This window comes from Podarcis gaigeae, assembly GCF_964106915.1.
Source record: "Podarcis gaigeae genome assembly, chromosome: 8".
NCBI classification, from domain to species: domain Eukaryota; kingdom Metazoa; phylum Chordata; class Lepidosauria; order Squamata; family Lacertidae; genus Podarcis; species Podarcis gaigeae.
The window spans coordinates 70,202,779-70,226,641 of NC_139684.1; the positions used below are offsets into that span (position 1 = coordinate 70,202,779).

General features: G+C 44.8%; 1 long non-coding RNA gene across 1 annotated transcript in view; it reads right to left on the reverse strand.

The window, feature by feature from the left end:
* LOC310850004 overlaps positions 1 to 18,912 on the reverse strand; it is a 102,142-nt gene extending 83,230 nt beyond the window's left edge. Inside the window, exon 1 of the long non-coding RNA XR_014567189.1 lies at positions 18,869 to 18,912. This is a non-coding gene — a long non-coding RNA (uncharacterized lncRNA). The remainder of the gene's footprint in view (positions 1 to 18,868) is intronic.
* Positions 18,913 to 23,863: the final 4,951 nt, after the last annotated feature.

Genomic DNA, 23,863 nt, shown 5'->3' on the forward strand with positions numbered 1-23,863 from the left:
GTTGGGGGTAACCAATGTGGGAGACATTGCTGGACTCCAGCTCCCATCAGACTCTGCCAGCATGGCCAATGGTCAGGAGTGATCAGAGGTGTAGCCTTTATATATCTATTTTGTTGGCATCTGACTGTCTCGAGAGACAATGGATTGAAGTCAAATTGCTGCATTAGCAGCACCAAAATGACCTCCCCCGGGGCGCACGACTGGGCAGTGCGCATGGAGGTCTTTGGCTGCTCAGACAACAAAACCCTCCTCTTGGCCGTGCTGTTGTGGTCCAAAGGAAAGCAGAGCCACACATTCGGCACCAGCTTGGCTTCAGGAGTGCCAGGAGGACTGTAGGCGTACATGGTGCCATCCAACCATCTTAGGGAGTCCACTGCAGATTTGTGTAGGGTTTACTCCTAGTGGTTAAGAGCGGTGGACTCGTAATCTGGTGAACGGGGTTCGCGTCTCCGCTCCTCCACATGCAGCTGCTGGGTGACCTTGGGCTAGTCACATTTCTCTGAAGTCTCTCAGCCTCACTCACCTCACAGAGTGTTTGTTGTCGGGGAGGAAGGGAAAGGAGTTTGTTAGCCGCTTTGAGATTCCTTGGGGTAGTGATAAAGCGGGATATCAAATCCAAACTCTTCTTCTTCTTCTTATACTGAGAGGCAGAGGGTGCTTCCAAAAGGGGGCATAATTTGCAAATGGGCCATTGGGATATTTTGTTTTTACTCTTATTGGGTTTCTCCTGGACAGGGTAAATCCTTAACTTGAGAAAAAGCATGGACTGACAAGTCTTCCCCCGCCCCCAACAACATTGTGTGGATTTCAGGGCCAGAGTAAGACCTTTGGAGATGCCTCCTTTGAAAAATCAAATGTCAAATGCTTTTAACAACAACAACAAGAATCTCTCTTTTTTTGTCCCTACTTTGTTAGTGCCCTAAGCACATGCTTAGTCTTATTATTGGTTAATCCAGCACTGGTGGGTGCTGCAAAAATGTTTGTGCACGAGGAACACCAATCCAACAATAAACACAGATGTGGGAACCCCTCCAGTCCGGAACACTGTGAAATGCTGATCTAGAGAGACTGGCCTTAAGCAGAGCAATGGGGAATGGGAACTCTGCCAAATCCTTCAAGCACATGCACACGTGTTTGCATCCATGCTAGTGGAAGATGTGTCTGCTGGTGCTGTTTGTGTTCTTTGGAAGTTCCTGCAATGAGCTTTGATTTCCAGTGTTGCCAATTATGGAGAACAATTGCAATGCTGCTTAGTTCACAGCCAATTGTGAAAGAAGCTAAAGGTGAGGTCTTGTGAAACAGGGGAGGTTCTGCAGTGCAAACAAAAGCCGATTCACACACTGTGTTTAGGCTCTGCCCCACCCCCTTGCAGAATAGTTAGCCCTTCCCATAAGCAATGTTGAGTTGTAAATTTGTAAGGAGAGCAGTGGGTGACCACTGGGGCTGGTGGGGTGGAGGGCAGCGAGCCCTGTAGTAGGTGGAGTCACAGACCATAACCGGCAGAACCAACTCTGTGTAGATTTGTCCTTATCCCTGCTCCCTGCTGAGTTCTGCAAGGCCAGACCAAGAAGGAGGAAGCTGACAGGCAGTGCAAGCCCTTGGGCTCCTTGTTGTAAACAAAAAAGCAGCCTGGCATACTCTGCAACATATTAACTCCCAAAACCAGGCCACACATCTTCCCGCCCTGCTCTGGTGTGAGTCATGTGACCCGTGCGAGATCACAGAGTGGTAGTGATAAAGTGAAGTAGAAGCTAGTCGTGGTGGTCCTCAAAGCCACACCCCTGTGTTGATGTATTGTATACATGCATATATCCCAAAGAGCATTATAGTTCATAGCATAATAGCCAAATTTATTAGGATCAGCTGACAGTTGTAGAATAGTAAAGTGGCAAGGGTCCCTCTAGCAGAATACGATCTGTGCTGACTAGCAGAAGCCCTCCCTGGTTTCAAGCTGTTGATGTTCACAGCCCTAATCTGGAGATGGACTAGGAAATGGAGATCTTCTGCATGCAAAAGCAGAAAGGGCTGCAGCCCTTCCCCCCATCATATTGACTGGTAAGCCTGGGATCCACATCCCTGACCAGCCACGAAGTTCACTGGGCCCGTTGCTGTTACGACCTGTGCCCACCTTATTTTGAGATGATTATGAGGCTAAATCAGGGCGCCTCACACTCATAGATGCCACCTTGAGGTGCTCCAACAGATAATGTCATTTGCTCCTGCTGCTGCCAGGGGGTGGGCGTGGGGGAGTCCTGACACTGTCCTCTTCCACATTCCCCTCCCGCCACACCAAAGCCAAACCAGATGAACCAAGGGAGCAACCCAGCCCAAGACAAGCCCAAATGACCTGTGCCCAGCATCCATGAGCTCACACTGGCTCACATGTTATATGTCTCACCCAAAGTGGACATCTCCACCCAATGAGGGGTGGCATAAATCAAGTCTGTATAATAAACAATAATAATGGCCTGCTAGAACATTGGTGGTTGGCCACCCGCCTGTTCCCAAGGGGTGAATGGGAGAAGGAAAAATGATTCTGCCCATGACAAAACAGTGAATGTGTAGTAGTGAGTGTGACTAATTATGCCAGGGTCGTAATAGAAGCAGAACTCCTTTTGACAACAGCTGCCAAAATGCAGAACCCTAAGAGTCCATTGACGCCAGCAAAATCTCTTCTACAATATTGTTTTGTCTAAAAATTAGGAACAGATAAACAGATATGACACGTGTACATTACCTGGCATTTCAGAGATGCAGGTCCCTTTGTTCTTAAGGATATTGAGCTTTTGCTCAATAAAATCTAAAATATCATACATGGCACTGCACAGAAGATCGCAAGACCCGCAAGGACCCTCCAACACAATGATTCTAAGTGTTTTTCCTTAGCTTTGTTCCTGTGCTCCACAGTGTGTTTGACAAAAATACAGTAACAAATCATACAGCATCTAGCACAGCACATTAAAATTGCTACGGCAGGCAAAAAACAACAACAACCCTTAAGTGGTCTGCCAAGCTATTTTCAAGTAGTCTGTGAGGGGGGAAGTTTGGGAACCACTGGTGTTGATTTTTATTTATTTATAAGGTTTCTAACCTGCCTTTCGCCATAAGGCCCAAGGGCAAGCTACAACATAATATATAGTTATAAAAACAAATAAAACAGTTGCAATCATTAAAACAAGTAAAACCAGATTAGAAGAATATCGATTCAGCAAAAGAGATAGGTCCCAGCAAAAAGAACTTTCACTGCCGGTAGGTCAGGATAAAGAGGTGTGCCTTCAGCATATGGCAGAAACTGAATAATGGTGGCGCTAGATCTGTGAGGAGGGAGTAACACAATTTAGAAGATTCCATAAAAACAGTTCCCATTCTTCACATTATCGAAAGTGGTGGAACTATCCAGAGAGACTCCTCTGCCAGTCTTAAAACCAGTCTGTCGAGATGGAGGTGGTTTTTCAGATATTGCCGCACCCACATAAATTCTGAATAGGTAAAAGGTAAAGGACCCCTGGACAGTTAAGTCCAGTCAAAGGCAACTATGGGGTTGCGGCACTCATCTCGCTTTAGGCCAAGGGAGCTGGTGTTTGTCCACAGACAGCTTTCCGGGTCATGTGGCCAGGAGGACTAAACCACTTCTGGTGCAGCGGGACACCGTGACGAGTGCCAGAGCACACGGAAACACTATTTACCTTCCCGCTGCAGTGGTACCTATTTATCTACTTGCACTGGCATGCTTTTGAACTGCTAGGTTGGCAGGAGCAGGGACAGAGCAACAGGCACTCACTCTGTTGCGGGGATTCGAACCGCCAACCTTTTGATTGGCAAGTCCAAGAGGCTCACTGGTTTAGACCACAGCGCCACCCGCATCTGAATACATGATCAGGAACACTGCAAAAAGCAGGGTCCCCAGATGAATAGAGCGAGCGCATGAAACAAGTTGGGAGGTTTCTGTTCACAGCTGAAGCTGAAGCATGCAGTTGCATCCCACTCCACACATGGATTGAAGGCAGACAGTTCACTGGGTGGGGCTGCAGAGCTTTCCCTTCCAGAGTAAGGTTAACCATGTAAAGTTAATCTCGGCTTAATTTGACAAATGTTCCTTCCCACAGTGGTACTTCCTGGCAGGCCTGTAGCTGTAAATTTTGTTGTCTGGGGCCTAAAGGGGATGAGGAACCTCCTTAGCTGTAATATTTCAAACATTTCTATGCCGCCTCTTCACTGAAGCCGCTATAACAAAGACACAACAATGTACAAAAAAGAAAAAGCGCAAACAATATTCAGAATAAAACGCAGCTGCAGCGGTGAAGAAGCAGAATCGGAATGGCACAGCTGCAAAGGCCTTCTTAAATAAACGTGTTTTAAGGAAGCGCCAAAATATAATCAAAGATGACGCCTGAGTTCACAAAGCTCAGTGCTTCGAATCTTTACCAAAAATCCAGAACGCAGAAATAGGCAGAGTCATATACAGTGGTACCTCAGTTCCCAAATGCCTCCATTGTTGAACGTTTCGGTTCTCAAACGCCAAAAACCTGGAAGTAAATTTTTCCATTTTCGAATGCTCTTTGGAATTCAATTGTGCGCCGCAGCTTCCGCTGACTGCAAGAATCTCTTGCAACCAATGGGAAGCCGCACCTCGGTTTTCGAACGTTTCGGAAGCCGAACGGTCTTCCAGAACAGATTACGTTTGACAACCGAGATACCACTGTATTTTAAAATGATTTAACTGCATCACATAGGCCAGGTGTGGAGAACCTTTGGTTTTGTCTCCAGGTGTCGCAGAACTAGAACTCGTATCAGCCCAACAAGCATGACCAGGGATGGTAGGAGTTGTGTGTGGATGCAACCTAGAAGCAGCCCTGGGGGGGGGGGTCAAGTTTGGTTCTTAGTGAATGGTGCCCAGTAACCTATGTCGATGCTTGCCCTGCACAATTAAAACGGTTAGAGATTTTCACTTTTCATTTTAAAAAAAACAAATACCATACTTTTCTGTTTATAAGACGCCCCCATGTATAGGACGCCCCCTATTTTGGGGGACTCAAATTTAACAAAATGGGGGGAGATGGCACAGAGTTGTTGAGCAACCAATCAAACGTCTACCCTATGCACTACACATGTACAGTACAAGACGACCCCCACTTTTTAGCATGATTTTAAAAGAAAAAAACATACAGTGGTACCTTGGGTTAAGTACTTAATTTTTTCCGGAGGTCCGTTCTTAATCTGAAACTGTTCTTAACCTGAAGCACCACTTTAGCTAATGGGGCCTCCTGCTGCCGCCACGCTGCCAGAGCACGATTTCTGTTCTCATCCTGAAGCAAAGTTCTTAACCCGAGGTACTATTTCTGGGTTAACGGAGTCTGTAACCTGAAGCGTATGTAACCCGAGGTACCACACAGTACTACCTTGGGTTACATATGCTTCAGGATACATACCTGTTTCAGGTTAAGAACGGACCTCCAGAACGAATTAAGTACTTAATCCAAGGTACCACTGTAGTCTTCACATGCCCACAAACTCTCTCTCTCTCTCTCTCTCTCTCTCTCTCTCTCTCTCTCTCTCTTTCTCTCTCGTATTGACACACTGCACCACATGCTCCCAGGCCAGATCCCTGGCGCTTAAAACAGGCTTCAGATGCCAAGCCCTGTGAAGAGCTGGTTCTGAAGCCCTTTGCTGAGGGCAGGAGAGGTGAAACGAGCCCATCTTCTGGCTCGCCTCCTGTTGAAACTACCAACAGGAGTAGACCTCAGCTGCACCCTGTCCGCGCTCTCTTATTCCAGCAGGTATTACAAGCCTTTCACATCCTCCTCATGGGGGAGAGGTGTTTAATTAGACCATGTAGGAACTTGCTGTGCATGTTTATGTCAAAGCAAAGACCAAGGATGATGAGCAAAGACCAGCTAATTACGAATAGCGCTCCAAGTTGTGAGCAATGTTGGGGGAAGTGGAGCAAGCCTCCAAAATGGCTGCTCTCCAATAAACGGAGCTAAATTGACTCGGGTCTCCCCTCAGCTGCCTCTTTTGCTTTTAATTAAAAGCAAACACCAAGGCAAGAGAGTGGGAAGCGTAGCAGGAAAGCCAGCCTCCAAAGGCCAAGAGGAAAAGTAAATACAAGAGAACAATTCAGGAAGTTTGCACTTTTATTTTGCTACTTTTAAGTCTGGAACAAGTGGGATGGGGCCACAGAGTGCTTTTCCTACGCCCTCGGCAACAACCCAAACATAAATGTTTCATAAATGTATAGAGGGGAATTTGCACGGTGTGTGGCTGGCTTCACTTTTCGTTCATTTTTACAAAATGGATTCATATTTGCTTCACGTATGCCTACTGAAGTGCTTCAGTCTGCAGAACTTGCACTTTAAAAAGTGGAGCATGGTGCCTTTTACGTATTTGTAAGGAATTGATCTTTTAGTGTGGCAGCTTCTACACTGCGGAACTCCCTGCCTCTTGACATTAGGAAGTTACCTTCACTGTACTCTTTTTCAACACCAGCTAAAAACTTTATTGTTTAGCCAAACCTACCCAGACATGTAAAGCTGAAATGTGTTTTAATCTGTAATTTTAGCTTATAATGCATTTTGACAATTTTCTTTATATTCTGTTAAAAAACAAAAAAATACCCTTGTTTTTAATTTCTACTTCTATTGATAATCTCAGAGCGGTTTAACAGGCAATCCCTCCTCCCAGGAAACCCTGCGAATTGTAGCTCTATGATGGAAATAGGGGTCTTCTAACAACTGTTAGCACTCCCAAGAATCCTTGGGGGAAGCCATGACCGTTTAAAGTAGTATGATACTGCTTTAAATGTATTGTAAATTGCTTCGGTTTTGTTTGTTTTTTACAGCGAAGCAGGGTATAAATTTTATTAAATAAATGAAATGAAATAACATAAAAATGTATAATGCAAGTAGGGGCCTCAAGTGATGCCAAGCAATTGTTGTACGTTTTCCTACCATTTTCTTGCTCACAAAAAAGCTCCATTTGGAAGTGGGTTTGTTGTGCAAAGAATGCCAAAGTGACTTCTACTGCGTACTTTGAATTTGACGGTCAAGACAGTCTAGAAGCTGCCTTACGTTTATGTGTTAATATGTTGGTCTTTCAGGGTTCTTTGTTTTGTTTGTTTGCTTGGTTGGTTTTTTGTTGCAACAGACCAACACCACAACCCCTCTCAGAATAGGTAACCTTAGGTCAGTCATTATATATCAACTACCTCACCGGATTTTTGTGGAGATAAAACTGGTGGTGGGATATGAACAACAACACCCTGAGCTATTTTGAAAGAAGGGTGGGATTAAAATGTAAGCAATGAATAAAAGTAAAGATATCTCGAATCTTTCTTAACCATTCATTCATCCACTGATTAGATTTCAACATTCCTCAGCTGGGAGGGCAGAAAGATTCTCCAGCCTTTCCCAACCATCAGTTATAATCATCCAATCTCCCCCGAAACAAAAATACAAGGCACTTGGCAACTTTGCCAGAACTATTAATAAATCTAAATCTCTGGCCAAGCATGCCTCAGGTAACCTACATTGACGGGGGGGGGGACCCATTCACAGAAATCTGATAGAAAACTCATAACATTATTTTAGGAACAGCTTCTAGCAAAGGCCATTTGCTGAGCAGCAAGAACAAGGAAGCTGGTCCTCCCCACCAACTTTCTCACATGTGACTTCTTGGGGCAAGTCACTCATTTCATTGTGACTCAGTGCAGACAAGGTGACTTTGGTTCAGCTGCCAGGGCAAGCCAAGGACATCCTACCCGCCCATGAAAGTGTGGAGCTTGTTCCTGTCATGATTATATGGCTCTCTCAGAACTGCCTAGATAGATCGTTTGTTTGTGCTATGACTAGGGCTATGTGTGCTCTGTGATTCGGCTCAAGCAGGCCCACACCTCAGCAAGGGAGCCCACGGCCAACCTCCAGACAGGGAAATGGTGCGTGCTCCTTCATCTCCTTGTGCTAGTCACTGCTTGCATGCTCAAAGAGGACAGGTGAGCAGGCAGCAGCAGCAAGAAAGAGGAGGAGGCCTCTTGGTTCACAAACTTTTTACTGGCTAGGTGCTCCTTAGGCCTGCAAGTTTTTCGCAGCATCCGTACAACACTGTTAGCATCAAAATGTGGTCTCTGTGGCTATGAGTGCCTTTTACCAACTTGGCCGGGTATGTCAGCTATGGGCATATCTGTACAGTGGTCCCTCAGGTTACATACACTTCAGGTTACATACGCTTCAGGTTACAGACTCCGCTAACCCAGAAATAGTACCTCGGGTTAAGAACTTGTAGCACCCTGCTTGTGGTTAACGCTTAGCTGGAATGAAATATTCAACGCAGCAATAGAGAAATTAAAATAATAATTTATTTGTCAGACAAATAAATGAGAGGCTCAGTGGTATATGGTTACCAAGCTCTGGCCTGGCCTCTTGCCATCCTGGCCAGCACTTATATTCCCTTAATCCAGCCCCCTTTGCTCCTCCTGTGGCTGCCTCTGTCCAATCAGCCTGGTTGAAATTCCTATTGGCTGTTTGGTAGAACCAATCACAAAAGATACACCCACAAAAGATACACCCACTTCCTTGCCCTTATAAGGGAGACAAAGAGCTATATATGTGACAAATAAGTAATAATATATCTTACATGGAATCTTAATTACCAGCTCACCTCTTGCCCTCCTTGCCCTATTGCCTTCTAAAACAAATGTTTAATCTTACATTTTTATGTTCAACAGATGTCAAGGATCTTGAGTTTCACATCAATATTGAAAGATTTCCTTCATTTGAAAGTTTCTAAACAAATGCCTGACAACCATATATATCAAGAGTGCTTGGATGGCGTCTTCTGTCTAGCAGGGGGGCTAGGCTGGTGGCTGACTTAATTTCAGGATAAATACAACTCTTACAACCATATGAAATAAGAATCTAGCATTCCTTAAATCCTTTGCATAATTACATTTAAGCCAATATATTTAAGCTAATATATTTCATTCACTTATCATAGGTAGCCTTTTAAAAGAATAAAGCCTTTGTAAAGTAAAAAGGAACTCAGTAAAAAACAGCTTTTAAAAAGAAGCCTCTTCAGTTTACACCTCCCCCCTTTCCCCCTCCTTTCCCAGCCAGCTAGATGCTTCTCCCATTAGCTCTTCCCAACATTTAACCTTTTTAACTCTCTCAGTTTAAGAAAGAAACAGCTTTAGAAAATTTCCCAAAAATGCTCTTTTTTCTTCTAGCCAAGCCAGTTGCCTTTTTCACTGCTCTTGGCCTTTCAACCTTGGAAAGAAGATCTGGCTCATTTTACTGAGAGGCACATTGGTATTATTTTACTATTTACCCTTGCCTTTAATTGTGTTTTCTCAGTCTGCAAGGGCAGCATATGTAATTCTCCCTTTTTATGACTTTGAGAATTGTTTTTCTACTATAAATCAGGGGGCCCCCTTGTCTTAGGAGAAAAACCTCTTGCCAAGGTTCTTTCTGCCTGGCATGAAACATTTGAAAATCCTTTTTTTAAGCTCATTTTTAAATACAAGCCTTGATTGCAATATATAGAAGCTCTGATAAAAAATGCAGGCTTATGACTAGATGCCTCATTCCCCCCTTTCAAGCTCAAGGACCTTCATCCCAAGTGTCCTTGATAGCTTGACCTTCATCATATTCCTGAGGTAAAGCTCTGTATAGGGCCATGATATGAGGTAGAGTTTCATTTGAAACCATCTTGCTAATTGTACTTCTAAAACATGAAATGATACATGGCATCATACATAAAACCATTACCACTACTGTCAAGAAAAACAAGCAAGACAATAGTATCCCTTTGAGTCCTGTGACATTAGGTAACCAATTGGTGAGCCATCCCATATCCCATCCTTCCCATGTTTGTACTGGGACATGTGCTATATTCTCCATCTTTGTGGCCAACACACGGATTGCCTCACCATTATCTGAAATGTTAAAGCAACAGGCATTCCCTGTCAAGTTCAAGACTCCACATAGGCCTCCCTGCCTGGCAAGTACATAATCCATTCCCATTTTCAGCTGCAAAATGGCGGCTCTACTTTCATCCAACTGTTGTGCAATAAGTCTCAAACTCTGTGCCGTTGCATTGGTTACAAGTTCCACTACTGCTTGCAATCGAATTATTCTGTTTAGATTATAAATAGGATCCCGTGCCCCTTGTATGAGCTCACCAGGATTCCAGGAGGCAGGATCATAATAGGCTATAATGCGCTCTGGCGGCCAATCATCAGTACCGCTCCAACTTTGGGTACTTCCTCCTGCTATATGAGAAATATCAGCATTCCTTCGTGTTCGCCTGGCCGAACTAGTGGGCATAATCCACATTGGTGGTAATACCCAACCCAAGAAACAAGTCCCACTCCATTTGGAAGGGAGCTTTTTGTATGCCCATTCTCCACATATCCACCACAACCATCGGGTCTGAGGTTTTTGGTACGTGGAGTACAGAAGGCGAAATACCAAAAGAGGTAGAGAGTTCACAGTGCAGTATGTTAGATTGCCTTTTTCTGTCACAGTTATGTTCCACACCACTTTCCATGCGTGAATAAAAGGAGGTGCACAGGGCAAGGTATTCCGAGTTCGATAGGTAGTACCGTGTGCCCAGGTATGACTATTCTTAATATAATCCCAAGTATAGTGACAATGAGAAGAGCCTATCATGGGAGAATCAGCTGCATCTGATGATTTATGTACACAGAATTCCCCTTGTACAGGTATAACTCGTAATGGTTTAGTTGAGTTCCATCCGGGGAAATTCTGTATTTCTGTTTGGTGTGGCATTTCGCTTACCATACCAATGGCATCTAATGGTATCGGTAATAAGGGCATACCTCCCTCTGAATCATCTGGCCCAAGAGAGCAAACAAGGCAATTGGTCCTATTTGCAACATTGGCTACCATTTCAGCTAAACCTACCCACATATTGTGGTCATGGCTGAATCCATATTTAGCCAATTTGGTCAGATTCAAGGACCCTTCCCCTTCCCAAGGGATCAGGATTAATAATAAAATCATGTTGATGTCTAGTATATGCATTCCTTCCACAAAAGATTACCTTATTGTGATAGCAAATAATTATTAGCCCCAATATAATTCCCCCAGTGACAGAAATGGGGTACCACCAAGACCAAAACATATATCCCGAGGATCCCCAATGAGTAATATCTCTGATAATTGTTCCACAAGGGGGCAGTCAATCAATTGTATTAGAGAATCTTTCCGTTCACAGTCGCTGGTTCAGATGCTCCTCAAGCTTCAGGCGTGCGCAGGTCAGCCAGCTTCCAGGTTGTGGCTGCAGCAGGCCGGTCGTCAAATGTTGCCCGTGACCTAGCCCGTTCCCGGTAGGGCTAGATACAGGGGTTTTTGGAGAGAGTTAGTTTTAAAGGATTAGAGGGGTCACCTTTGCACGTCCAACTGCCTTCGGACTTCTTCAAACGAGAGTGATGAATCCAGGGGGTCACCTCAGCTACCTTCACCGCTGTTGGAGTAGAGAGCAAGACGGTGTAAGGTCCACGCCATTTAGGTGCAAGTGGATCGCGTTTCCACTCTTTCACCCATACGCTATCGCCAGCCTGGAACTGATGAATCGGCTCGGCAATGCTGCACGGCGTGCGTTCGAGGGCCCACCTGTTAAGAGAAACAAAAACACGGGAGAGAGATTGCACTTGTCCCTGTGTCACATGATCTCCTATTTGTTTAAGGTCAGCTGGAATATCCTGAACAAAGGAGGGCGGTCTCCCATACAGGAGCTCAAAAGGTGACAACTTAAGTCTTTTTGTGGGTGCACACCGAACACGAAACAGTGTTATGGGTAACACATCTACCCATCCCAATCCCGTTTCCTGGGTTAATTTTGCCAATTGGGTTTTCAGAGTCCGATTCATTCTTTCAGTTTTCCCTGAACTCTGAGGCCTATATGCTGCATGCAGTCTCCATTTTACTTGTAGGACTCGACATACATCTTGTACTACTTGATCAATGAACGCTGGCCCATTATCACTTCCAATGCATCTAGGTAATCCAAACCTTGGGATCAATTCAGTGAGGAGTCTCTTAGTTACCTCTCGTGCCTTTTCAATTATGTCTCTCCTTTCCTCAGTGGTGAAAAGAGTATTTAGGAGCTGGCGACAATCTGTCCAAGTAGGACTATGAGTATTTACTATTGAAGTCACCAAGTCCATCATAGCCTGAGGTTTTTCTGCAAAAGATGGGGTGTGTGTTTTCCAATTCATCAAATCTGTAGTTGTGAATGGAATATATTGCAGGGTCGAAGTTCGAGGTGGCCGTGGTCCGGGTTGCCCGTTAACCAGCGCAGGCTCCTCAAGTGCATCAAATACTCTTCTAAGAGGGGCTACTACGTGATCTTTCTCTTCGCTTTGCTCTAGGGGCCTCAAATCATAGGGGATGGTATTTGTCCCAAGGCGTTCTTTTAGCAGCTTTATACGCCTGGCTGTATTGCTTGCTGACCGATTAAGGTCTCCCTGTAACTTCTGTAATAATTCTCTAGGACTTGGATGTACAGGGGTTTGGGGTGGGCAATCAGTTGTTCCACTAAAGGAGACTTTAGATGCAGGTCTATTAGGAGTCACAGGTGGAATAACCACTTCTGCTTGGGCTTTATTATAGGACTCCAATGCCTCCTGAAGATATTTATCATAATCTATCAAGGAATCAAGCTCTGTGACTCCACTCCCATTATTCATTCCACTTTCTTGCCTTGGGGTTACAACTGGCGGAGTGTTTGAATTAAGCTCCCTTCGATGTGGAGCATAGGGTGGAGGTGGAAGCACCTCTTCCTCTGGTCCCTCAAAAATGGGTTTGAGTTTATTTGGCAAGATTCCTTTCCTAGCTTCAGCTTTTACAGCCAATAATTTGCATCGTTTGACTTTGCATTCCCTTATCCATGGAGGATTTTTATTTAATGTGCTCAGCCAGGAATCTATATATGGAAATTGTTCTGGGCACCCTCCAGTTTCTTTGGCGATATTAGACCAAAGTTTGCTTACTAAATTTATATCAAAAGTTCCCTGAGATGGCCATTCAGTATTTTGTTTCGGCCATTCTAGTTCACATAACGTTCTCAAGCGCTCTGGCGTCATTTTGACTCCATATGCCCCTGAGAAGGCTTTCTTAAAATTATTTAACATACACTCAAGAGGTGTATTTTCCCCCTTTGAACCCCCAACTCCCATTGTATGGCCCTGTGAAGTATCCACTCAGTCACTCGCGCACACACTTCGTGAGTTTCCTTGCCCAGATGGAGTCGCCTCACTGGGAACCGAAGTACTACCCACTCCACACTCAGGTCAGCTACAGATTGCTCTGTACTTTCTCACACATACAATGCGCTAGATACTTCACCACACTCTACCTCCCAATTTTCCCTTTTCCTCCACCAGACCAACATCTGATGTACCCAACCACCTAGCGTACTCAGTTTCCCCTTACTGAGACGCAGAAGTTTGATCAAGACTTCTCTTCCTCCTAATTAATTGGAGGGCCAAAAATCCCTTTGTGCACTTACCCTTGGTTGGTTCCCTGTTTCCCCCGGTCCGTCGCCGCCAATGAGCAGGGTATCAGACAGACGAGTCTTCTGCGTTCCCCCTGGAAAAATTTACCAGTGCGCGCTGGGTAAGCAGTGGTCCTCTCTCTTGTACCCTGCCCAGTAGGGCGAAGGGGCTGCGTTCCAGCAGACCACTTATCCGAGTCACGGCACCATAAAATGTAGCACCCTGCTTGTGGTTAACGCTTAGCTGGAATGAAATATTCAACGCAGCAATAGAGAAATTAAAATAATAATTTATTTGTCAGACAAATAAATGAGAGGCTCAGTGGTATATGGTTACCAAGCTCTGGCCTGGCCTCTTGCCATCCTGGCCAGCACTTATATTCCCTTAATCCAGCCCCCTTTGCTCCTCCTGTGGCTGCCTCTGTCCAATCAGCCTGGTTGAAATTCCTATTGGCTGTTTGGTAGAACCAATCACAAAAGATACACCCACAAAAGATACACCCACTTCCTTGCCCTTATAAGGGAGACAAAGAGCTATATATGTGACAAATAAGTAATAATATATCTTACATGGAATCTTAATTACCAGCTCACCTCTTGCCCTCCTTGCCCTATTGCCTTCTAAAACAAATGTTTAATCTTACATTTTTATGTTCAACAGATGTCAAGGATCTTGAGTTTCACATCAATATTGAAAGATTTCCTTCATTTGAAAGTTTCTAAACAAATGCCTGACAACCATATATATCAAGAGTGCTTGGATGGCGTCTTCTGTCTAGCAGGGGGGCTAGGCTGGTGGCTGACTTAATTTCAGGATAAATACAACTCTTACAACCATATGAAATAAGAATCTAGCATTCCTTAAATCCTTTGCATAATTACATTTAAGCCAATATATTTAAGCTAATATATTTCATTCACTTATCATAGGTAGCCTTTTAAAAGAATAAAGCCTTTGTAAAGTAAAAAGGAACTCAGTAAAAAACAGCTTTTAAAAAGAAGCCTCTTCAGTTTACACCTCCCCCCTTTCCCCCTCCTTTCCCAGCCAGCTAGATGCTTCTCCCATTAGCTCTTCCCAACATTTAACCTTTTTAACTCTCTCAGTTTAAGAAAGAAACAGCTTTAGAAAATTTCCCAAAAATGCTCTTTTTTCTTCTAGCCAAGCCAGTTGCCTTTTTCACTGCTCTTGGCCTTTCAACCTTGGAAAGAAGATCTGGCTCATTTTACTGAGAGGCACATTGGTATTATTTTACTATTTACCCTTGCCTTTAATTGTGTTTTCTCAGTCTGCAAGGGCAGCATATGTAATTCTCCCTTTTTATGACTTTGAGAATTGTTTTTCTACTATAAATCAGGGGGCCCCCTTGTCTTAGGAGAAAAACCTCTTGCCAAGGTTCTTTCTGCCTGGCATGAAACATTTGAAAATCCTTTTTTTAAGCTCATTTTTAAATACAAGCCTTGATTGCAATATATAGAAGCTCTGATAAAAAATGCAGGCTTATGACTAGATGCCTCATTCCCCCCTTTCAAGCTCAAGGACCTTCATCCCAAGTGTCCTTGATAGCTTGACCTTCATCATATTCCTGAGGTAAAGCTCTGTATAGGGCCATGATATGAGGTAGAGTTTCATTTGAAACCATCTTGCTAATTGTACTTCTAAAACATGAAATGATACATGGCATCATACATAAAACCATTACCACTACTGTCAAGAAAAACAAGCAAGACAATAGTATCCCTTTGAGTCCTGTGACATTAGGTAACCAATTGGTGAGCCATCCCATATCCCATCCTTCCCTCTGGCGGTGCGGCAACAGCAGGAGGCTCCATTAGCTAAAGTGGTGCTTCAGATTAAGAACAGTTTCAGGTTACAAACGGACCTCCAGGACGAATTAAGTACTTAACCCAAGGTAGCACTGTATAAGGTTACTTGCCCACCATAGTCCAGCTACTGGTCACCTCAGGACTGGATTATTATGTGAGGCTGCCCTTGGGCCTCGTCTGGAAGCTCTAGCGTGTGCAGAAAGTAGCAGCTAGACTGGTGCTGGGTACAGTTGTTGATAATAATAATAATAATAATAATAATAATAATAATTTGTACCCCACCCATATGGCTGGGTTTCCCCAGCCACTCTGGGCAGCTTCCACAGAAACCAAAAAATACACTAAAATCACACGTTAAAAACTTCCCTGAACAGGGATGCCTTAAGATGTCTTCTGAATGTCAGATAGTTGTTGATCGCTTTGACATCTGATGGGAGGGCGTTCCACAGGGAGGGCGTTCCACCACCGAAAAGGACCTCTGCCTGGTTCCCTGTAGCTTTGCTTCTCGCAATGAGGGAACCGCCAGAAGGCCCTCGGCGCTGGACCTCAGTGTACGGGCAGAACAATGGGGGTGGAGACGCTCCTTCAGGTATACTGGGCCGAGGCCGTTTAGGGCTTTAAAGGTCAGCACCAATACTTTGAATTGTGCTCGGAAACGTATAGCATATGACACCTCTGCTCAGGGCCATAGTTAGGGGGTGATGAGGTGGGCCCCTGCCAGGGGCACAGGTGATGAAGGAGGCACAAAATCAGCTAAAAATATGTCCATAAATATAAATATTGATTATTGCCTCATAGGAAATGGTTTTAAATAGAGGGTGAATTGAATGGGTGGAGGAGGGGTTGGAGGAGAGGTGGAAAGAAGAGCTAATTTGTCCGTGGCAAGGGGGCGCAATCTGGACGATTCTGCCAGGGGCGCAAGATCACCTAGCTATGGCTCTGCCTCTGCTAGAGCATCTGAACTGGCTAGGTTCACAGCTCTTGTTTTTATTCACAATTCCCTGAATCACTTGGGTCCAGGATACCTTCCAGCTCAGTCTGAGGAGGAACTGCCACCAGTTACAGAGGCCCAGCTGGCCTCAACTACAAGTCAGGCATCTAATATCATGCCAGTCCCATGCCGTGGAATACTCTTCCAGGACAGATGCAACACGGCACACTCATTTTGACTTTTAAGCAAGTAAGACTCTTGTTAAGACCCCATCTACACTACACATTTAAAATGGCACCATACCACTTGGCTTTCCCCCAAAGAATCCTGGGCACTGTATCTTGAGAGTTATTGAGAGAACTCTATCCTTCTCATAGAGCTGCGATTCCCAGAGTTCCCTGGGAAGAAAGATTGGCTGTTAAACCATTCCTTGAGGGGAATGGGGTTCTCCCAACAGCTCTCAGCACCCTTAAGGGCGCAGTTCTCTCCCCGATGCTTTTTAACATCTTTATGCGCCCCCTTGCCCAGATTATCCGGAGCTTTGGGCTGGGCTGTCACCAATATGCTGATGACACTCAGCTCTATCTGCTGATGGATGGCCACACTGACTCGGCCCCGAACACACTGACCAGATGCTTGGAAGCTGTGGCTGGATGGTTTCGTGGGAGCCGATTAAAACTAAATCCTTCGAAGACAGAGGTCCTATGGCTAGGTCGGGATGGCATGGGGATGAGGGACCAACTCCCTTCTCTTGCGGGGGCCCAATTAGTGCCATTGCCTTCCGTTAAGAGTTTGGGTGTAATCCTTGACGCCTCCCTTTCCATGGAGGCGCAAGTTGCAGCAACAGCCAAGGCGACATTTTTCCACCTTCGCCGCATCAAGCAGTTGGTCCCTTACCTTTCCCGCCCCGACCTGGCCACAGTGATCCATGCGACGGTCATCTCCAGGCTTGACTACTGTAATTCACTCTATGCGGGGCTGCCCTTGAAGCTGTCCCAGAAACTCCAGCGGGTACAGAATGCTGCAGCGAGGCTCCTCACGGGGTCTCTGCCATGGGAGCATATTCACCCAGTGCTTTTCAAGCTGCACTGGCTCCCGGTGGAGTACAGGGTCAGATTTAAGGTGCTGCTTTTGACCTTTAAAGCCCTTCACGGCCTAGGACCCTCGTACCTACGGGACCGCCTCTCCTGGTATGCCCCACGGAGAGCCTCAAGGTCCATAAATAACAACACCCTAGGGGTCCCAGGCCCTAAGGAAGTTAGATTGGCTTCGACCAGAGCCAGGGCCTTTTCAACTCTGGCTCCGGCCTGGTGGAACGCTCTGCCTCATGAGACCAGGGCCCTGCAGGATCTGATTTCTTTCCGCAGGGCCTGTAAGACAGAGTTGTTCCGCCTGGCCTTTGGCTTGGAGCCAATTTGATTCCCTCCCTCTCTCTCTCTCTCTCTTTTCCCCCTCTTTCTTTCTTTTCCTTCTCCTCCTGCGATGAGGCTACATTTTAATATTTTAATGTTCCATTATTTTAATGTTGTATTTTATTTTTGTTTTTAAGTTGTAATCATTCATCTTGTTTTTATTATTGCTTGTAAGCCGCTCTGAGCCCGGCCTTGGCTGGGGAGGGCGGGGTATAAATAAAAAATTATTATTATTATTATTATTATTATTATTATTATTATTAACAAACAGCAGTTCCCAGGATTCTATTCTTTGAGAGATGCTATAGTATAGTTCATGGGGAGGCAAATTAAGGCCCAGGGGCCGAATCCTGCCCAATCACCTTCTAAATCCGGCCCATGAACAGTCCGGGAATCAGCGTGTATTTACATGAGTAGAATTTGTGCTTTTATTTAAAATGCATCTCTGGGTTATTTGTGGGGCATAGGAATTTGTTCATTTATTTATTTAATTTTTCAAAATATAGCCCAGCCCCCCCCCCCAAGGTCTGAGGGACAGTGGACCGGCCCCCTGCTGAAAAAGTTTGCTGACCCCTGCTATAGTTGTTTAAAGTAGTATGTTACTGTTTTAAATACATAGTGCAGATGGGGCCAAAGAGACAGCTTTGCAGGGCCGATTCAAAGTGCAGAAGTAAGCTTAGCTGCACAATCTCTATCACTTCCATGGTCAGGGCCGTGCATGGATTTGCATCCATGGGTGTGTGCGCACATGTACTCCCTCCGCAGGTATACATAACAGAACTGCACACGCTGGATTTGGCAAGTGCATGCTGACAGTTCCAAAGTTACAAACAATCATTACATAATTAAACAATTAATTGACTTAGTCACCGCCTGTTTGAAAAGCCAAAACCCCTCCTTCTGAGCACAGCCCCTGAGCACCCAACCCAACCTCCTGCTGGGGCAGGCCCTGTGTAAACAGAAGGAATCCTCCCAAATGTGTTGAAGGTCAGCAGTCTCTAGCTCCTGAGAGTTGTGCAGGATCTCATCCAAAGTGGAAAGACATCCCCACTGCCCTTTTCTAGTGGCTGATAATGGGCTGCTACTATGGAGTCCGTTCCCCCAAACTGTCTCTTGACTTAGGCCTACAGTCAAAAACACTAGGATGACGGAGCCTACAATTCAAAGCATACTTGTCAGGGAGTTCTCTTACCTCTGAGTAAACACGCAAAAATACACTGCAGGGCGATCATTAAGTCAATGCACAAAACAGTAAAAACCTAAGTATAAATCACCTGACATGTTTACATTCCAAGCGGAATGGTTTTAAACAAGTTAATTGTTAATTGACTATGGGGAAATAGCAGCTGCCTGCTTGGAAAAATACTTTGGATGACACCTAGTCCAACCTCCTGCTCAGTACTGGATCCCCAATCTTTATTTTATTTTGTTACTTATTGCATTCGGGGGGAAAGATCTGAAAACTCTCCTGTTTCCACTAGCTTTTTCCTAAAAGCATTTCTTTATTTGGATTCTGCTGCTATTGAGCTCAATGGACTTTTGGCCAAGCATCCCTCGGGCAGCTGTCTGTCTTTTTAGATCCTGGTTTGTTATCATTTTATTTGTGAATATAGTGTACATCGGTGATTTTTATTGGAAGCCATCTTGAAAGGGTATACTCCTAAACATAGCCTACAAATATTTTAAATAAATATATGGTAACATAGCTGTGTTCATCAGTTGCCTCAAAATTGGGTGGTGTTTTGGTATTTTTTACCAAAGTTGTGGAGCTTTTCTTACAGTTTTGGAGCTATTTTTAAGGAAATTCGCCAAAGTCTAGCATGTTGTAGCATAAAATTGGATCCAGGCCAATTGTAGAGCAGAGCAGGGGTGAGGAACCCCATGCCCACCTTCCCCACACCTGATATTAGGTGTAGGGGCAGACAGAGATGTGAGTTGTGCATCCAACCAACGAGAAAACAGGAATAAACTCTGTGTCCATCAGCATTTGGCTGGGGGGTTCAATCCTATTTGGCTCAGCAGTGCCTTTGTTCCCTGTGGGGAAGTCACTGGTGCAGCCAGACCCTGCAAAATGCAGGATTGAACCTGCCACCCACCAGCTGATGGGCAGGGAGTTCAATCCTGCCAATGAATTCTTCAGGGGAACTTTCTGGTGCAGCAAAACCCTACAAAAAACAGTAGACCTGGCAAAATCATCTGATACTGAGTTAATCATGGATTTCAGGGGGGGGGGGGGTTTCTAAGTGTGACTTACTACACCTTGATTTCTGAGCAACAGTTATAGGCCATTTTGACTGTACCATAAATCCTTATTTGTCCCCAGTAAATATTTCCATCTTCTTAACAACTGGCACCCGGCAGCTAACGATAAATACAGAATCAATACTTTATCCAACCCATCTTCATTTGTCCCACCCCATATCCCCAGCAATGCTAGCAAAGGGGTAGGTATCAGCTCTTGTTTGTTATTAAATCAGTTTCTACGAAGACATGGCTGAATGGACCTATGCGTGATGTTCACAAGTAAGAAGGCTGCATGAGTGTGGCTTTTCCCCCTTGTACTCGTTCAGGAAAAAGATCCTGTGTTAAACAGTACTAGGGATGTAGAGAAGAAAGAGAGTTTGCCTTGGCGGTGAAGAAGAAAGGCTGAAGCAAGAACCTGCTGATTTTGGAACTGGGGGGGGGGAGAGAGGGGGGGAGGAAACCACATGGCCCAGAAACTAATCTATAAATATATATCCCCTGGGGGTGTAATGTGACCTCATACTCTACTCATGCAACCACGTTCCCTGTGGGTGAAACATGGGGAAAGTAGCATTGTAACTGGTCCACAGGGAGTGTTGAAATATATCACACACTGTAAACACAAGGAAATGAGGGGTAAATAAGAGGGTAGAAGAACGATGGAGGGCTGAGGCCATGAAGGGATGCCTTGTAAAAAAAATCCCTGGCCATGAGAGCAGCAACACTGTTTTAGAAAAATGGCAAGGGCTGAAATATTGTGAGGTCAGGGCAGGGGCTGTAGGTGCCCATCCCCACTGCCTGTAGGAAAATACTGGGCCACTTTTGTGGAATGTTCACCTTTTGGAATAGTAAATCTCTTGCTCTTTGGCGTACCGAGATTTAAAAGGGGATGCATGCATTTTATTCAATCACAATAAAGAAATATTTGGGCTAGATAGCGTGCTTTATTGCATTACAATTTATGTTCCCTAAAATTCAGTTGTGTTATATGTGCAACGGAAGAAACAATACAAATATTCTTAGAAACCATGTAGCATCTAACACAGCACAGAACAATTGTGACAACAGGCAGGAAAACCATTCAGTGGTCCTCCAAGACTGTCAGCAATTTTCAAGTGCTCCGTGATGGGGAGTGGAGCGGATGGGGTTTTCCAGGGTTTCAGGCAGGTGAATTCCTGACCCAACCTGGAGATACCAGGATTGAAACTGAGACTTTCCGCTTGCAAGGCAGCTGCTCTGCCACTAAGCTACCGTATGTTCCTTCCCCCATGCATGCCTGCTACACACAGAAGGCTGATGAAGGAGATTTGTTCCCTGTTTTTCCAGAAGGCAAAGTACTGATGGGAGGAAATTCCAGGGAAGCGGGTTTCTGCTAAACATTAGGCAAAACATCCTAACAGTAAGAGCTATTTGACAATGGAACAGAAACTGCCTGATTAATAAACTGATTATTACATTCCCCCCATTTTATGCTCCCAACAACCCTTGGAGGTAGGTTAGGCTGGCCCAAGATCACCCAGTGAGCTACATGGCTAACTGGCATATTGTGATCAGACAGACCCCCATCTGGAACTCGGCTCCTCTGAGTTAGTTAGTTAGTTAGTTAGTTAGTTAGTTAGTTAGTTAGTGAAAGAATCTTCCAGCCCTGCGCTTCAACTTATTTATCTACGCATGAATGAGCAATCAGGTATGATTACATATTATTAGTAGGATATGTTGAACGATACTGACAGACCCAAGTTTATCGAGGGCACTTCTAGGATAAGTGGGGACTTGAACCCATGTCTCCCTGCTCTAAGTCCAACATTCAAGGTATTGCAATAAACTGGCTAAAGCAGGGATGGGGGAATCTGTGGCAACGAAGGTGTTGCTGGACTACAACTCCCATCATCCTGGACTGTTGACCATGCTGGCCGGGGCTAATGGGAGATGGAGTTGAAGAATATCTGGAGAGCTACAGAATTCCCATCCCTGGGCTGAAGGCTTCCAGATATGAGAAGCATTGCGTCCGAAAGGGCCCTCATTCACTGAAATCATCAGACAACAGCATCCTGAACTATGAATCATTCCTAACCTTCTGTTTACGTTGCACTGCTGTTTGTTTTCCAGTGAGTGAATCCACAATGACTCCAGAATCTATTCCCCGAGTGGTAGCAGCCATTAAGACTCCAGCAATCTCTGCATCCACAGGGGAAGTTGGGATTATTTTTCCCAACCTTCATCACTTCTGCACATTGCCTCATCACAACAGAGCCCGCGTCTCATTTCTAATTGCATTGCGCAAATCCCCTTTCCTTTGCCAGCCGCCCTGGTGCCAAAATGCGAGATGAAGTCAAACTTGTTCTGCCCCACAAATAAATCCACAATGCAAAGAAGAGGTAGAAATGAAATGAAACCTTTGTATTTTGGATATAAACCACCCACTTTTGGCTGAGTTGGATAAGACCCCTCATTGCTCACAAGGTTATTTGTATGCAACATGAACAGGAATCAAATCATCTTCACCAGCCCCTATGAAATTCTCCCATGATCCCCTATCATTTTGTTTTAACCATTTTTGTTTTAAAGGGTGGGTCCAATCCCTCTGTTCTGTCAAGTAAAGGTGGAGATGTGTGGTTTGTTTTTCCAGGGACATACCACTTTTATCCATCAGTTATTGGCTACGTTCACATCATACACTGAAAGAAAGCACACGGCTTCTCTCAAAAAGCCCTGGGAACTACGATTTGCACCCACAAAGTTACAATTCCCTGCACCCTTAACAAATGACAGTTCCCAGAATTCTTTGGGCGAATTCAAGCACCATCTATGGTTACATCCATACAATACATTTAAAGCATATTTAAATCAAGTGGTGCGTCCCCCAATAACTCCAATTTGCTAAGACTCCTGGGAACTGTAGCTCTGTGAGGGGTAAACTTCAAATCCCAGGATTTGGGGGGGGGGGGCTTAAGCCATGTGTTTTAAATGTATGGTGTATTTATTGATGTATTTTTCACTGAGCTATCACTATGGACCTCAAGATGGTTCACCTCCATTTTATCCTCACAACAACCTTGTGAGGTAGGTAAAAGAGACCCAATGAGAAGTATAGTCCAGGCTGGCTCCAAGTTTGAAGTAGACCTTTGGAAAAGTGGGTCCTCTTCTACATCAGTGGGTTCACCTGGAGGTGACAGCATTCTCATCAATGCCAGACAGCAAGGGGCTATCTAAATTTCCCATAATGCCCTGGAGCCATGCCACATCAGGGGCATTATGGGAAACATAAATGATAACTGCCAACCCCACAATGGGTGGTGGGCAGCCATTTTAATTTCCCACAATGCCCCCAGAACAGTGGTGCATTGTGGGAAGTGGAGCCAGCCAGCACCAATCAGGCATCAGCATCGGGCCGTGCCACAGCACTGGAGCTGGTAGCTGCTCAAGGATGCTGTGCTGTGTGGCACCAGGCCTGAAAACAGCAGGAGGAAGAGCCCAACTGCTAGAACAAAGTTCCTGGGCCAAACAGAGCAGAATTGAAGTCAATATTTGGTGTGTGCTTTCTCAAGCCACTTAACTCCAAGGAAGTGGCAGCAGGTCCGCATCACATGCTATTTTTGTATACCTGAGAAAGAGGAACAGAAGATTCTCATCTGTTCCATTTCCCTGCTACCCAAAAGCAGAGGCCTCACGTCTAAAAGTGGAGGTCTTTTGCACAAGGATGGGAAAGGCATACTTCTCAGTGCTTCCCAACCATACCATCATCATTGTGTTTATTTGTATGCAGCCTTTCCTCAAGAAAGTATCATTATTATTGTGTTTATTTATAACCAGCCTTTTTCTCACACCAGGACTCAAGGCAGCTTACAGAAATAAAAACAACACGGATAACATACAGAAAGCTAAAAACTATATACAGGATCATAGAATCTTAGAATTGTAGAGTTGGGAGAGGGACACTGAG